The following is a 17,704-nucleotide window of genomic DNA, read 5'->3' on the forward strand; positions in this document are numbered from 1 at the left end:
GGACGTTAAGCCCTGCCTGAAAAAATAGACGATTAGTTTGCTATATGCGCACGATTAGTGTGCCCAGTTAAAATATAAAATAAAAAAGTTGTTGAAATCTTTTTCGAAAAAATTGTAAAACCCAAAAAATTGACCCAGCAATGTGGCACATTTAGTAGCCTGATAATATTCAAATTTTCACTTATTTAGTAGTTAATAAATCTGTAGGAATCATGAAAGTGGCTTTCAAGTGGGAGGCTTAACTGCCTTTCTGTCCCAGAAGTGCCCTGAATAATTTTTTTTTTTTTTTCAGGAGAAACGTTTAAATTAAAAGTTGTGGAAATAATAACTTGCAATATGTTCACACAGTTTGGAGCTTTATGATTTAGTAACGTGGCACTTTTGTGGTCAGCTGACTTTTTCTGTAAAGCTTGTTGTCGTGTACGAAAAGCTTGTTGTCGTGTCCAAAAAGCTTGTTGTCGTTTCCGACAATAGAATCAAAAATAATTATCAAATTTAAAGTTTTTGTCATCTTAATACTTTCTCGAACCTAGTGAAAGAAACTAAAAAGGTACAAGGTTAATTTTAACTTCGTGCTTCCTTTAGAGTAAGCAGACATGTCAGAACTACCAAACTCTTTACCTGGTTGAAAAAGTTGACAATAAAACGGTAGAAGTTCACAATAAGTCTTTAGTTTCTTTTCTCTTCCAATTAGGAAGGTGTTCGCCCCTCATCTTACGAGAAATAGCTCACAGTCATAACGAGTTGCTGGGCAATCAAACGAAATAAAATAATTCTTTGTATTTAAACAACATTTGGATTGCAGAACCAGACGCTGCAATTAGCCACAAACTTTTCCTTACTTTATTTTTAGATTGCCACAGACTTGGGTTCTTCAAACCAAAGCTTTTACGTTATTTAATGTCCTCTGTATTATAAAGTTGATAATTGGTCAGAGTATAGCACTCGTAGAGGCGGGTAATGATAAAGTGGTCCTGAGCGTGGCTTTGTAAATGTGAGATCCCCAGTGCGAATCCCGCATATGACTAAATTTATTTGTTAGGAAAAATTGTTTACAGTAAAGTATGAGGTCCCGCCCCCGTCCAAGACACCTAATTGCTTGTTAGACGTCAAGTCCCGCCTAAAAAAAAAAAAAAAAAATAGGCGATTACTTTATTTTTATAGCGATCGACATATCTAGGCAAAGATTGCATTACTTTGCAGATACATTGAACATTCCGGAAGTGTGCTTAGATAAAACGGATAGAGTTGGTGGTCTAAAGCTCATAGCTCAAAAATATTAATTTAGGAGGAAATGCATCCAGAAAATGAATATCAATTCAAGTGCTTCATGTTACCAAAATTAACAGCAACGAAAATGATCATAAGTAGTTTCGGAATCAATGAATGAAAAATGGACTTAGTTGCTTCGAGTTAAAGAAAATAAAAATAAAAAGTTTACATTTTCAAACAATGGAGTTTCAATCATGTCCATTTTTAATAAATAACTAACAAGATCAATTTTTCAAAACTGGACATTGCACAAAATGTACACATTATGGCAGCTGCCCCTAAGAATGCCTAAAAGAACATGATAGATGGTCAGGTGGATGATGGCTGTGGTACACAAGTATCACAAGTATCGGTACCATACTTGTCGTACTCGGAGTTAGTTTAGAGGTTTCTAGAAAGATGCTAGTACCATCCGGGTGTATTCCTCTTCTGACTGCTGCCATACTCTCTGCCATTGTGACTGGAAGAAGAATAATGGGCGTAACGTTTTTGTTTACATGTGTAAAACCAAATATCAATTTTTATTAATAACTAATTCCACGTTCTTTTGGCAACTTTGAAATGAATCTATGTTGACGAATTTTTAAAACTTCATAATAACATCTAAGGAAAGAGCTTGCAGAGTGAAAATTAGAGCAGATATGCTGAGCTTATATATTAATAAAAAAGATTTGTACGCGCTTGATTTAATAAATTAGTAAAATATTTTCAGAGATTGGTATTCTTGCTGGGACTTCTATGGAAAGGTGCTAATCCAATTCCAGACAGAGATCAGAAGTTCATAGTGAGTGATCCGTTCAAAACGTACGTTGAAAATTACGAGCTGGATAACAATGGCGACTACCATTTTATAAACCACTTGCCTCCTTCTCACGAGGAGTTGAATAAGTTAGAAAACAATTTAATGGATTCAGCATGGGAAAAAGGTAATTAATTAGATAGTGAACTCTAAAAATTTTATCTAAAATAATTAAATATTAAGGAATTTTAGTAGAATGCTAGAGTCTAATTTAAAGTGTTAATTTAAGATGTTGAAATATTGTGGTAAGCTAGGCGCCACGGTAGCCGAGCGGTTAGAGGCGAGACCTGCGAAGCTAATATGTATTGTGGTACTCGGTTCGATTCCCGGTCTTAGGCCTTGGATTTTATTTAATGGTTAATAAAAGAAATTTACAGTAAAGTATGTTTGCTAGTCGCCTCCACGACACCTAATTGGTAGTTGGACGTTAAGCCCCGCCTGAAAAAATAGGCGATTACTTTACTTTACTTTACTATTGTGGTAAGCACGGATGTAGCATTCATGAAAAACAAAAGAAGCACATTCATATTTTTATTGGTTGCGATGTTGAGGACAAGCCAGAAATTTACTAGTATGAAATGGCTGCAACCAGCTTTTTTTTTAAGCTCCACAAATTTTTGAAGAGCACGATCTTTTAAGTATAACATTTAAGATTTTTGCTTATTATTTCAATTACTTTTTAGAAATAAATGTTTAAACGGACTACGACCTTGCTAATATTTAGAAAGGCTAATTTTAAGTAATTTCAATTCATCTACTTTTGAGTAAAACTGGTAGCGATGGAATCATGCAGAATAATCGCCACTTCGTGCAATAGCAGTTCACGATTTTTTTTCTTTCTATTTACACTGTATACAATATATAATTTTAAGAGTCCGTGCGTTAAGAAAATTCTAGGACTATTTACTACGAAATGAACAGATGAAATAGAAAAGCATTTTTTTATCACTTTAGATTAGCTTAGATTTGATTAGATTCATTTTGGAATAGTTCAGATGGGAGCACACTGGATACCCTCTGGAAATCTCGGGTTCGATTCCAGCTGATGATCTTTAGATTTTCTGTTCCTAAGAGCCCACTTTCCGGTGATGAACAGTGTTGTCTGAAACGAGAGAACACTGTCAAGAGGCTGGCACTGCACTGAAAAATCCAATCAAATCAGATGTTGACATGCTTTACATTAAAAAAATAAATAAAATGATCATGTTTCCACTCTGTCCAAAATTAACTTCTATTCGCGTAATTATTTAAGAAGAAAAGAAATATAAAATTTAGAATGAGACAAGTACAATTAAACGGATTTATCTTATTTATTTAACTGATTGGGTGTAGTCCCATTTAAGTGCAAAATAAATATAAAAAGAAATCCCCTTAAACTTGTACAGATAATCCTGCATTTTGTACGGATTTAGATAACCTATACTGCTCGTATTATAGAATACATAATCAGTGGTAATTCCAGGCCAATTCCAGTTTAAAATGAAAAGATATTAAATTTAAATTGTAAACATTAAAATGAGAAGAATTGGTACACGCTGGGGGATAAAAGATGAATGTAAAGGTAATGTTCTGGATAGTAATGATAATGTCGACAAATCTGAAGTTTGGTTGTTGTAGTTACGATTAATTCAATCCTATAATAACATATTTTCTTCTTAATACTTCTAGAATAGGCTTCTAGAGTAGGCTATAATAGTTAGTAATTGTGCTAGGCATCAATTCAAAAATGATGCAACAGTAATTGTGCTTTAATTTCAAAGTTCTGTTCTTAAAATTTAAGACGCGTCAGAAATCTGTGGTTATTGGCGTCAGGAACTTTCCTTATTGCACTGCCGGCCTCCGGACAGCATTCTCTCGTTCCGGGCACTCACTATCCATCATCGGTCAGTGAGCTACAAGAAGCTCCTAGCAAGAGGAAATCTAAAGGCCAGTAGCTGGATTCGAACCCGGTATCTCCGCAAGGGAATTTAATAAACGCTAACCACAGTTAGCTCTCTTGCAGCTGAAGGAAGTGCTAGATTAATAATTGGTGAAATACACGGGCTGTTAATCAAATTAGTTTATTAAATTAAACAAATATCTAATATACCGCCATTTTAAGAACATGAAAACAAATTCAACATTCGTGAAAACGTGGGAGACATCTTTGTTAATTTCCATTTTAGTAGACGCAACCTGCTCTCACTTACAACCCCCTTGGTGATGGCTAGTTGGCCAGACCCACAATTGGGAACGTGGAGAAATAAAACTATAGTGGTAACTAGGGCTCTTATACAACCTCCCATCAAACTTTCTGGGTCAATTTCTATTAATACTAATTTTATTGATGATAGTTTAAATATGTCATTACTGTTATAAATTTGGCTCAGTTATTTTTGTAAATATATGTACAAATGAAGTAATTTCATTTGATGAAACCCAGTAAAGAGCGAAAATTGTGATTGAATAATTTACAATCTAATTGGTCGCCTGAGCTAATACAATACAATCAGGAACATACTTAGTATGTTTCTCTGCAGTCTAATAGTGAAGTTACAAATTACAACATTTTATTATTAAATTTACATAATTCTTTTAAAAAAAATAATTATAAGAAGAAAATAAATGTATACGACTTCAGATTTTCGAGTGAAACATAAGATGCAATAAGGCTATTAAGCTCTTTAGAATTTTGCGAATTGTTTGTACAATAATTACATATTTGTAATAGGTATTCTTTTTCAATTTAAAAAAAAAAAATTCTCATGCGTTTGATTTGTTTAGGAGGAACTGGTCTAGAGACGGCTTAATTTCAAAAGAATCGCAAGAGTTTCTACGTACGATGGGGTGATGTCAGCATCCGTGCTTCAAGTATAGAGATTAAAGAGCCACTTTACAGAGTAGATAGTTCAATTCATTTGTGATTTCCTCAAAACCGTTTTCTCAAGGAGTTTATACACAAAATTATCAGTTTTATTTTAATTAATTTCTAAAAAAAACATTTTAGGCCTGCGTTAGGAGAGGAGATCCTCTTCTTTTTAGAAGGCCATGTAGTAGCATGAACTAATGCTGAACAACGCTAGCCAATAAAAAAGCATTATTGCAACCAGGCATATTATTGTTTCGCTGAGTCGGATAAAAGTTGTACAAATTTACCTAAATTAAGACATACGAGTATGTTAGTTTTCAGGGCTGAAAAACAGACAATCTTGATATTGTAAGCTCAAGCCTCTCTGGACGCCATTTAGGTGCGTAAATATCTCCATACGCAATGAGCAGAAATAGCAGAACAATTTTAGCTATAAACAAGTATCGCTTTGCAAATCTTGCTAGAATGATCGCTTTGCAAGTAGTGTTGTTAAGTCCGAGCTGAAGGCCCAACCGAGTCGAGCTTCGACTCGAGCCTTTACGGTTTGAGCCTTCAGAGCTTCAGCCTTGTGGCCCTCGAAGCTGGAGCTGGTGAAGCTCAATTTGGAAAGCTCACAAACCTGGAGTTGAAGGTTCTCACAAAGTGCGAGCCTTTTTAAATTCTTAAGGAATGACGTGTAATCAATGAACAACGAACATTTTAGAAATTATTGCATTAATTTATAAAAAAATCTGTTGAAAAATTCATTAGCTGCTGTAACTTGATTTTATTTTTATTGTAGAAATGAATTTATTAATAGTACAAATAAAATGCTTTATATAAAAAATAGAAAAAAAGCTCGAGCCTTTTGAGCCGAGCCTTGGAGCTCTCTGTGAGGCTTCAGCTCGAGCTCTGACTCGAGCCACCCGCTTAGCGCTGAGAGCTCGAGCTCTGACTTGAACCACCCGCTGAGAGTTCGAGCTCTGACTCGAACCACCCGCTGAGCGCTGAGAGCTCGAGCTCTGACTTGAACCACCCGCTGAGAGCTCGAGCTCTGACTCGAACCACCCGCTGAGCGCTGAGAGCTCGAGCGCTCAAGGCTCGAACCTTATACGTAGCCTTATAGCTCAGCTCTTGAACAACACTATTTGCAAGAGTCGCTAGAATGTTCGCTAGAAGCTCGCTAAAAAGCATCACTTTAAAGTTACATTTCCAAGAAGAATACAAAAAAAAAGTATCTCACAAGTCAAGTGAACAATCTCGCTAAATTGAGTAATTTAGTGAGCAGTGTTTACATTCCAAATGCCACAATCTGTGACATACAATGGTGACGTACAGGCATTAAAAACTTCATGCAAGGAGTAAATATGTATGGGAAAATACAGGGTTTGAGTTAAAGTCAGAATAGCGTGAGGAGCAAGTTATGAGGATTATATTGTAGTTTTTAGTCCTCATAAACATTTGGCTCAGTTTTCTTTACTGAACTTTAATTAGAGGCATGAGACTCGAAATAAACGTGAAATTTAATTAATTAGAGACATGAAAATAAAGAATTTGCGCTAGAAATACCGTTTTTTACTTTCACTTTCAGCGCGAGAATCTCGAGATAAAATAGAAGAAAGTTGAAGAGCATACATCGAAGAGCATACATCAAAGAGCATACATCGAAGAGCATACATGAAGAGCAAACAACTAGGTTATTGGATCTTTTATATTTAACTCGAATAAAAAATAAAATAATCTTTTACTTTTTTATTTTTTGTAATTCCATTATTTCTTTTCTATTTTTTGTACGAGTGGCTGAAGGCTTTTTTTTTAAAATGGAAATATCCGCTAGAAGCAATATCTTTCTCCTGAGATAAATGAATGCCCTCCATGACCCAACAATGGTGCAATTAAATGCAGCAATAAACTCATGCGCTTTGTTTCCTTAGAATTTCTGTGCTAGGTTTAGATGGATTAGTTTAAGTAATTCCATCGCGATCTAAATGGTCTATTTTTTTATTACGAATTAAACTCCTTCCTTTTATTGGATCAGTGACTAATAGTAAGATCGCAATAGAAATCAGCAACAAAAAGTGCAATGAATAGTTGCAGTAAAAAATATAAATAAATAAATAAAATAGAGGTGCGATTTAAGCGGAATAGGCTACTCTTTCATTGAAACTCAATGGCGTGAACTTGCGAAGGTAATGCTTTATCTATCGGCAATGTAAGAATGTAACAATTTAATTAGTATTTTAAAAAAAAGTAGAGCATAATAATATTAATTATATTACCAAATATTTGTGTGCTTAGGACCTTTAATGGCCTAAATCCGCCCATGAATTTAGTGTTTGTAGAAGAATTGAAGGTCTGGTAGTAACTTATAGAACACGAAGATGGCAATTCCTCAAATCTACTCCATGTTCCAAGGCAATATGGCGACACTGGAGGAGTCATTGAGGGAAATGTAGCATGGAAATACCTTAGTAGTAACGGCGTTCCTCGGAAGAAGTTTATTCGTACTTCCTTTATAGCATTCTCCTTAAAGATAGGTTCGTATCTACTACTCTAGTTGACATACTGTCCTCTACTCACACAAGCTTGCAGCAAACACACTACCACAAAACTAGAACTCAAACTGAATGAGTATGATTTATAGTTTTAGAAGTAGCTTCATTGCTTCTTTTACTTCTTGGTCCAATTGGTTTTCTCCATCTAACGTTGCTTCTACACTGACTGCAGCACTATTCATTACATCAATACTATATAACATCTGCTGAATATAAAGCTTCACGTAAAAAGAAAGGTAATAAAAGTTAATTATATCCATCGAAGACCAGTAATAAAGTCTCAAGAAAAAAGTCACATAAGTAAGTCACAATATTGCCTAAACGAAAAAGAAAGTCACAATTCTAATGTAATGGCCAGTAAAAAAGTCACTAAAAAAATCTAAATATCGGCTTTGTTAAGAATGGTGGTATTTCAGGTATGCAAAAAGATTATGGGGAACACTCACACGACCTCCTCTTTCAGCGAATTGCAAAATGAAATTCCCTGAAAACATGCAATTTGTAAGAAAAATCGGTAGAAAGAACAAGATTTATTCAGTACAATGCACTTCTGCTTATTCAATCGCCTTCAAATTCAGAATTTATTTTTTACCATTTAAGGCGCCCGGAGCTTTGATCAGTTCACTGCCTGTCTCCGGAAGATTTCTCTCGTTACAGACATTACTGCCACCGATAAGACGATACTGACAGCTGTATCTAAGAAACAGCAGTAGGATTCGAACTTGGGATCCCTTCGTGGGAACCTATTACACTAACCACTGAGCTTATCTCTTCTGTTAATTTAAATTACAATTTACGCATCTGATTTCTATTAATATTGCACAGGATGAGACCGCTTATCACCGTAGACAACCGGTTGGCGGTGAAGCCCGCAAATCTAACATGTATTGTGGTTGCTGAGTTAAATTTCAGCTTAGGCCTTGGAATTCATTTAATGTTTAATGTAAAAAATTTACAGTATGTATGCTAGTTGCCTCCGTCCACGGCAACTAATTTAGTAGTTGGACGTAAAGCCTGCCTGAAAAAATAGGCATTACTTTATTTTTATTTTTTACTTTTTCCTTAAATCCACTTCAGAGAAAAGCACCTTACCAGAGATAACCCCTCTCCCATTGAGTGTGAGAAAGAAGAAGACTCTAATAAAAGCACTTTGTCAGCTCCAAGGGACTCAAAACGGATATCTCTGGCGAAAACTCGAAACTTTTTGAGGAGATTACAATACTTCTTCCTCACCTTCTAAAATTCTTTTCTAATCTGCCCCTGACTTTCAATAAAAACTAATTAAGATCTCTCTTAACGTTTTATGTTTCTAATAATAAAAACATAATTTAGTTAAACTTAATCGTTTATCAAACCAATTTATCACCTACAAAATAGAGTTGATTATTCAATAAGATGTTCAAAGGGAATTTGTAACGGACCAATTATCGTAGGCGAGGATTCTAGAGAAATTAACCTCTTGCTCAGTTGAATTATACAACTTGCAGTTGAATGTAGACTTGGAGGGCTAGAGCCGGCCGCTAAGTATACATCTTCTATTGAATGGATATTCAAATCTAAACTAAACTAGGAGAATTGAATGAAGATCAAGAGGATCAAAACTAGCGTACAAACGCACACCAGTTCTACTCACGCACAGGGAAACTGAGACTGAGCTGGTTTCTACTCCTCTGGACCTGAACTACACACATCCAAGGCGGAGATATAATTTCATAATAATTCATCATTTGTTCAATTCAACTTCCCGTATTCTCACGCCACAAATATAATTACATTTAGTATAGAGCTATACAATAGCTTTTTTAAAGTCTAACCACGAATTTTAATCTTACTTAGTTTAGTACCGAATTTGGTTTGTAAAAGGAATTTTGGGAAAATAAACAGATACTCCCTTTTCTTATTGGTAGATTTTGTGTTTTCTTTTGTTTCAAGCTGTGACTTTTACGAGGTGTGTTCAAAAAGTAACGGGAATTTTTAAATTTCGCGGGTTTGGAGAGTCTGATTGTAAATTTTTTTTTTTTTATTATGTTGGTACACATGCCCCTGAAGTACGATAAAATTTTCAGTAATATTCATTGTTTACTTCTTAAGTGGCAGCCGTTAAGGTTAGACGTGTTTTTCGAGATTGGCGATTTTTGTTTGTTAAAAAAAATGGATCAAAGAATTTGTATTAAATTTTGCGTAAAAAATGAAATAAAGTGTAATAAAGTGTGTGAAATGTTAATAAAGGCATGTGGTGAGTCTGCTATGAGTAAAACAAGGATTTACGAGTGGTATAAGCGTTTCCAAGATGGCCGCGAAAACGTTGAAGATGACGAACGACCTGGACGTCCAAGCACATCAACAACCGATGAAAACGTGAAAAAAGTGAAAGAAATGGTTATGAACGATCGCCGAATCACAATCAGAGAAGTCGCTGATGATGTTGCCATATCAATTGGCTCATGCCATGAAATTTTTTCGGATGTTTTGGGTGTGAAACGTGTGGCAGCAAAATTTGTTCCAAAATTGTTGAATTTCGAACAAAAACAGCGGAGAATGGAAGTTGCTCAAGAGTCACTCAATGAAGTCGACAACGATGCGGATCTACTGAAACGTGTTATAACAGGTGACGAAACATGGGTTTACGGATATGATGTCGAAACTAAGGCTCAATCGTCCCAGTGGAGGCATTCTGGATCGCCAAGACCGAAAAAGGCTCGACAAGTGCGGTCGAATGTGAAGGTTATGCTCACTGTGTTCTTCGATTTTAATGGCATAGTGCATCATGAATTCTTGCCACAAGGTCAAACAATCAATAAGGAGTACTACCTACAAGTTCAACGCCGTTTGCGTGAAGCAATCCGAAAAAAACGCCCGGATTTGTGGCAAAACAATTCATGGATTTTGCACCACGATAATGCACCTGCTCACACTTCATTGCTTGTTCGTGAATTTTTGGCCAAAAACAAAACTTTAACGATGCCCCAGCCTCCATATTCGCCAGACATGGCTCCATGTGACTTTTTTCTATTTCCAAACATAAAGAGAACATTAAAAGGCCGTCGTTTTACAAGCATAGATGACATTAAAAGCGAATCGCTGAAAGAGCTGAAAGCTATCACAAAGATCGAGTTTCAGAAGTGTTTCGAGGATTGGAAAAAGCGCTGGCACAAGTGTATTGTATGCGAAGGGGACTACCTTGAAGGCGACAATATTAATGTAGATGAATAAATAAATATTTTTTTCAAAAAACGAAAATTCCCGTTACTTTTTGAACACACCTCGTACAAAGTAGAAACGGAGGGAATTTGGGCTACATGGTTAGACGTCCATGAATCATAGAGGTTTTACGTAGAAATGTTTACATTTCAAAACTATTGGTTCGAAAAGAATATAAGTCAGCTTCTATTAGTTCTTGTTATTAATAGTTACCAAGCAACAAGTAACCATAATTCAAAGGTATTTGAAGAAGAGTATATCCATTTTTCTTGGATCCCAGTTTCTAGCGCACTCTGTTTTTAATGGAGTACAATTCATTTCTCTTTGTGATTGATTTTGTTTACCCGAAAGGAAAGAGAAATTATAGCACAATTTCAGTACTTTCTGCTGAAGTTTCGACCCAGAGACTAGTTCTTCTTTAGGGCAGTAAAATCAAAATTATTACATTTAAGTTTATCTTTGCAACTTTTAACTTTGATTGCCATTTATGTAAGATACATAAAAGGAGTGTTTCCAGACGATTCTTTAAAATGCGACAGTGAAGAAAGGATCCATATTACAGGGCAGGCTGTACTATACTTTGCTATTAAAATAAGAGAGTTTTCTGTTTGCTTCTTCGCTGAGTTTTCTTCTTCTTCATGTCAAGGCTGGATAACTCTCATTCCGAAAAACCCGGTATTTCTCCTTTACAACAACTAGAAATAATTTTCTTTCTATTGTCACTTAACATAACAAATATCTTTGAACTAGCAAAGCCTTACAATTCTGAAGTAACTCTTTACGGAGTAGTCTAAGATTGTCATTCCCAGATTGAGTATTTCATTGTTTTTAAACCTTTTTTATTCAACTTATGCCTACAAATTTCTTATTTTATTTTAAACAATTTTTCGTAAAACTTATTTTAATCCAGGAGACCGGTGAGGTATTTTAAGCTAGAATATCATTTCATCTATAAATTGATCTGAAATTCAAATAATATGAACGATATTGTACACCGCTCTATCAAAGGGGTGTGTACATCGTTAAATACATACTTAGTAAGAATTCCAAGTAAATTGTCAAATAAAATTGCAATAATTGCATTAAGAGAGAGTTTTCTGTTTGCGTTTCCCCAGAGTTTACTTCTTCTTCCAGGGAAAATGGGAATTTGTGAGGAAGTATGTTAATGATGTCTACATCAAATCTTGCTCCACAATAGAAAGAAGAGAAGATGAAAATAAACATTGTACTCCTATAGTTAATGCTGCTCTTGAAAACAGAAAATATGCTTTTTGCAGCTTAAAATATGGTAATCATAACAGAGAAAGAGGAGAATAAACAGAGAAGGAATATGGGCACAGAGCCAAGTCGAGGATTCTCCTATGGGAATAATAAGGAGTCCTTGTTAACCAAACTACACACTTAGCAAGGAATTACTTTTTTAGGTATGTTATTTTATTGTTGATCATGGACTCGTTTCTTTCACTGGTCTAATTCTAATTACACCTGTTTGAATATTTAATTGAAATAAACTTATTTACAATTGATCTTAGCCAAAAGGCTAATTTTATTGTTAAATCGACAAACTAATTGGCTTCTTAAGCATAAAATAATTCTGAATTCCAAGCAGAGTTTAGAAAAAAATATTCAACTATAGACAATATTTTTATTCTGATAAATATGACCGAGTTAAAACTGGAAGCAAGAAGTACATTAAAAAGTTTATCTATATCTTATTGATCTCAAATCTGCCTTCGATTCGGTTCCTAGACATTTATTATTGTACAAACTAGCAATAATATGTTTATCTTATAAATTATTAAAATACGAGTAATAAGAAATTTATATGATGGCACTCGTGCAGCGGTTTGGGGAGAACAAGGTGTCTCAGATTTTTTCTCTACTCTTTCAGGCGTTAAACAGGGTTGTCCCCAGTGTCCGACACTCTTTTCAATGTATATAAATGATTTACTTGACTTTCTGGGGGTTGGAGTGCTTTTAGGTGATTTCAACATTCGTATACTATTATATGCGGATGCTATTGTACTGATTGCCGTCAAGCTGGAGTTTTTACAAGATTAATTCATTAAGAAGTTACTACCAAGATTGGCGTTTATGTGTAAATCAGGAAGAGTCGAAAATTTTAATTTGCAGAAAGGCGGAAAATTAGCAAAGAATGAATGGTGGTTTTTTGAAGGTCAAGAGGTAGAAATTGTTAAAAAATTCTTAGGAGTTCAATTCAATAAGAGATTCTGATGTAATATCTGCGTAAAATTTTATTTCTCTACAGAATAATAAATAAAATTTACTTTTTACTATATTTACCTTAAGTTACGTCATCTTTTCACATCTCTAAATTCCATTTGGCATATCTTGCAACTACCTATGGTATACTTACGAGGGTCGTTTGAAAAGTCCGTGCAAAAATAAAAACTACTTAATTTTTTGGGGTAAACCTTTTTTATTTTTCAACATAGTCTCCTTTTAGGCTTATACACTTCGTCCAACGCTACTCTAGTTTGTTGATCCCTTCCGAATAATAGGATTTGTCCAAGTCTGAAAAATAGCCATTCGTTTCTGCAATCACCTCCTCGTTTGAATAAAATCTTTTTCCCGCCAGCCATTTCTTCATATTGGGGAACAAATAGTAGTCCGAGGGAGCCAAGTCTGGAGAATAGGGGGGTTGTGAAACGAGTTGAAACCCTATTTCCATTAATTTTGCGACCACAACTGCTGAGGTGTGAGCTGGTGCGTTGTCGTGATGGAAAAGGACTTTTTTGTGGGCCAATCGTGGGCGTTTTTCTTGCAGCTCGGTTTTCAAACGGTCCAATAACGATGAATAATATGCACCTGTAATAGTTTTACCCTTTTCCAGATAGTCGATGAGGATTATTCCTTGCGAATCCCAAAAGACAGTCGCATAATCTTTCCGGCCGAAGGAACGGTCTTCGCCTTTTTTGGCGCAGATTGCCCCTTGGTAACCCATTGTTTAGATTGTTCTTTGGTCTCAGGAGTGTAGTGATGTATCCATGTTTCATCCACAGTGACGAAACGACGCTTAAAGTCCTGCGGATTCTTCTGGAACAGCTGCAAACCGTCCTTGCAACACTTCACACGATTTCGTATTTGGTCAAGCGTGAGCAATCGCGGCACCCATCTTGCGGATAGCTTTGTCATGTCCAAATGTTGATGCAAAATATTATGTACCCGTTCATTCGAGATGCCCACAGCACTAGCAATCTCACGCACCTTCACTCTTCTGTCATCCATCACCATATCATGGATTTTATCAATGATTTCTGGAGTAGTAACCTCAACAGGGCGTCCAGAACGTTCAGCGTCACTTGTGCCCATATAGCCACTCCGAAAATTTTGAAACCATTTTGTAAACTGTTCTAATCGAAGGTGCAGAGTCACCATAATGTTTATCAAGCTTCTCTTTAGTCTCCTGAGGCGTTTTGCCTTTCATAAAGTAGTGTTTAATCAACACACGAAATTCTTTTTCGTCCCATAAACTCCATTTCACAGTTGCTCGTCTACAGTTTTAACCAGATTAAACTTGAAGCTCAAAAAAAAAAAAAAAAAATTGGGATTTTGGATTCCTTGAATAATTTCAATAGTACAGGATTGGGGTATAATTAATTTAAGAATTAATAATTTCAGAATCCTTTTGATAAATTTTAGATAATGCTAAACGTTGAATCTTTTCTACAACAATCCTAATTTGGTTTTTGTTAACATTTTTTGTAATTTCTATTTCTTTTGAAAGAGGTTTTTGATATCTTCAAGTTTGTTTTTATTACCAAGGTTCTGATCAGTCGCGGACACCATCTTATCGTAGACAGAAAAATCTAAACCATACGAATAGCTTACAAAGAAAACAGTGAAATGAGAGAAAATAATACATATAACTATATAAAAACCAAATTTACTTTAAGAGATTAGTCAATTGATAAGTGAATATCAAGACAATTGAGCAGACAATTTACAACAATTTACAGAGTACAACAAAGGGAAAATTTCCTCGCAGTAGGTCTTTGTTTATAACTAGAGCCGACACTCCACTTTAAGTTAACTTATCAATTTCTAAAAATTAAAAAATGTTATAAAATTTTCAAATAAAAGTGAAATTAGAATTTCATAATCATTTATTTAATTTATTCGCAACGAGAGGAGTATTAAACGTGAATTCATGAAAGCGAGTTGGGTAAACAGTTAGAGAATCTGGGCAAGTCAATTACTGTTGGAATCGTTTCTTTTTTGATCGGCGCAAGAATCAGCTTTATTGACTCGATCTTATAGGAGAAGCAGCTGGTAAGAGAATCTGAGAGTGGCAGTTACCTGGAGTAAAGGAGAGAATAACTCTTTGAAGTAGTAATTCCTTGTTAAATATTTACCAACGTAAACAAAGAAACATTTTAAGATTCAAGTGAACAATTTGAACTACAGATTCTAGAAATTTTTATCAGATTTTGCTTAATGTATATATTATTATGCTTTGATAAAAATGTGTATCGCCAGCTTCTAGGCTACGTACGAGGCTGCTGATTTTTTTAGAGTTTAAAAATTAGAAAGCAGACAGAATAAATTAGTAACATTAGTATGGATGAAGAGATAATGGAATGTACTTATTACAAAATAAAAGCTCTTCAGTTAAACGAAACATTCAAACGTATTTGGATGAAGTAATCGTAGTTGTCAAGAACAACTTTTCTTCGTTTAGACGCAGCAGCAAGAATGTTTAAGGAACAAGGTATCGTACTATGTCATGATTCTTTGCAGACTGGTGTAAGAGTCTGGTGGTCCATGACTGGGCGAACGATAAAGCTTACAATAGAGCGTTCTTTGTCCAACCAATGAAAGGATCAGTCCCGTTTATGACGTGGGAGAGGACAACTTCTTTTGGTCCTTCATTACCTCTTTTCTTCCCTTTTCTTATTTAGAACTAAAGTTCCATTTTTGCTCCACGGCCATCCAAATAGCAAAAACTCCAGGACGAAGGGCTTTTCATGACGCCGACTCATCTGACGATTCCAGATTTCTCTTCTACCAGCTTCTTTTTATTAAATGCCGCATTACTGAATCTACTTTCTAGTTTCTTGTCATATCCTTCATATCATATATACGATATATATAAACTCATTTCATGTTGTTCTTTTTCTTTTATTTTTAATAATTCTTCAGGAAATGGTTCAAACTAAGTTCTTAGACAGGAGTTAAGTTAAACTATACTCTAAAGTGCCAAATCAGTTACTGAACGTAGCTGTTATCTGAATAATTTTTATTATTATACGAAACGTCTGATCAAGACGTTAAGTTGGGAGAATGTTAGTGTTTTCTGTTATTTACTAGACAGTCACCAAAAGGGTTTCGTTTGAGCTTGGGTAAGTTAGGCCTATCACTTTTCTTGGGATCTTTCTTCAGATAATATTAAAAATCATGCGAGTATTTACACTGAATGTTTCGTTCTATTGGTTAATGATGGCTCCGCACCCAATATACACATATAAATGCCATGAGTACTGACTCTTTTCTTATTACAGTAGGCCTTGGCGGAACGAACCATCAGCGCTGCGCTGCAGTCGGTTGGGAACAACTACCTTTTTAAAACCATTAGAACATTACAATTTTTTTTAGCAAAATATCTTCAACCGTAATTGGCGGTCGTAAATTTGAAACGATTATCCTATGTTAGTGTGAATAATTATTAAAAGAAAACGACTCAAATTTTGTCACCAGCTAGTTCCTGCGGTCCACATTAGCTTTTTAATATATACATATATATATATAAATAAGGCTAATTAATGTATATCTTATTAAAAAGGCTATTCTATCTACTTACATGCAAATGAAACAATAATGTTAGGCTTTTTGCTTTTGAAAAAAAATTCTAAATGTTTGTATTTTTATCAGGTGACCATAATTGGTACGCGTTATCAGTCACAGCCATTTCTTAAATGTGTTATCTAGCTAATTTAATTTTCTAGTATGGGTCTAGTCACTATTTTACACATTATTTTGTTTTTTAAGTTCAGCACTCTAAAAATTACCTTTTTTTGAAACAATTGTATCTGTAAAGTGATAAGCGATAAGCAAAATGCAAAATTAATTACAAAAGTTAAATAATTAAAATTCGCCGCAATACTTACGTTTCACTGCAACCTTCTGTTGTAGCATTGGAATACTAACAGCTACTTGGTTATTCATATCCGCCTTCCATTTACATAATATTTATTACTTACAACCTCCTCTTACAAAGGTTTTTGGGTTAAATAAAGAAATAATTAGTGCATTTTTTTGTGACTTTAATTTGAATTTGACTTTAACTTGAATTTCTTAAGCGTGGTTGTAAAATGTATCTCAAAACAGCCACGTTATTGTAGTCATGAGCGGTATTTGTTTAAAGCAATAAGATTATTAGATGCGACCTTAAAAATATAAATTAAGATTAAATTGAAATAACTACTTTAATAGCTAGAAAAATAAGAGCAATTTAAATATATAAAATATAGAATTAGTTGTACAATTAAAACATTTAAACAAAAATTAGCATAGGAACAGCGAATTAGCAGTAGAATTTAAACTGTGTACTTTTACTCCGTTTACGGAAGCGGATAGTAATTTTAGAGAGAATAAAATTTTGAATTAAGTTACTTGTACTAGCACTTGCAACTGTTACCGAGTAATCTAAACTGACGTTTGCTTGAATAAATTCTACACAGCGTAGTCTAAAATGAAGTACACATCTGTTGTTTATAATTTGGTTTACATGGTGGCTTTTAGCTTTGATGTTATATGCACATCATGTACTTTGTTGATGTATAAAGGCTTTTTGTAGAATGTACGTTTGCTTGTCAATAAGAGAATAACGGTTATATTTTGGTGTGTTGAGTGCATGACAATTATTACATGAGATAATGATTTCTGGTATATTTCTTTTTGTCAATCTCACTAACTTAGTGGAATATTTTCTGGTGACTTGGAAGTTTTATTATTTACAGTCTGCCACGCTGTAAAAACAAATAAAATTCTATTAACTCACTCAGTGCTGAGTGCATCTTTCGTCGCTTT

At 34.7% G+C, this 17,704-nt stretch overlaps 1 protein-coding gene across 2 annotated transcripts in view; it reads left to right on the forward strand.

Moving 5' to 3' along the window:
- LOC141458226 (cilia-and flagella-associated protein 96-like) overlaps window positions 1–6,645 on the forward strand; it is a 90,800-nt gene extending 84,155 nt beyond the window's left edge. Inside the window, exons 7-9 of one of the 2 annotated variants that reach the window (XR_012460817.1) lie at window positions 1,985–2,198; window positions 4,835–5,298; window positions 6,490–6,645. The gene's annotated coding sequence lies outside the window, so the exon portion shown is untranslated. The remainder of the gene's footprint in view (window positions 1–1,984; window positions 2,199–4,834; window positions 5,299–6,489) is intronic. The other variant, XR_012460818.1, reaches the window with a different exon arrangement.
- Window positions 6,646–17,704: the final 11,059 nt, after the last annotated feature.

This window comes from Rhodnius prolixus, unplaced genomic scaffold (genome assembly GCF_049639745.1).
Source record: "Rhodnius prolixus isolate KJV_2025 unplaced genomic scaffold, Rpr scaffold_1, whole genome shotgun sequence".
Classification (NCBI taxonomy): domain Eukaryota; kingdom Metazoa; phylum Arthropoda; class Insecta; order Hemiptera; family Reduviidae; genus Rhodnius; species Rhodnius prolixus.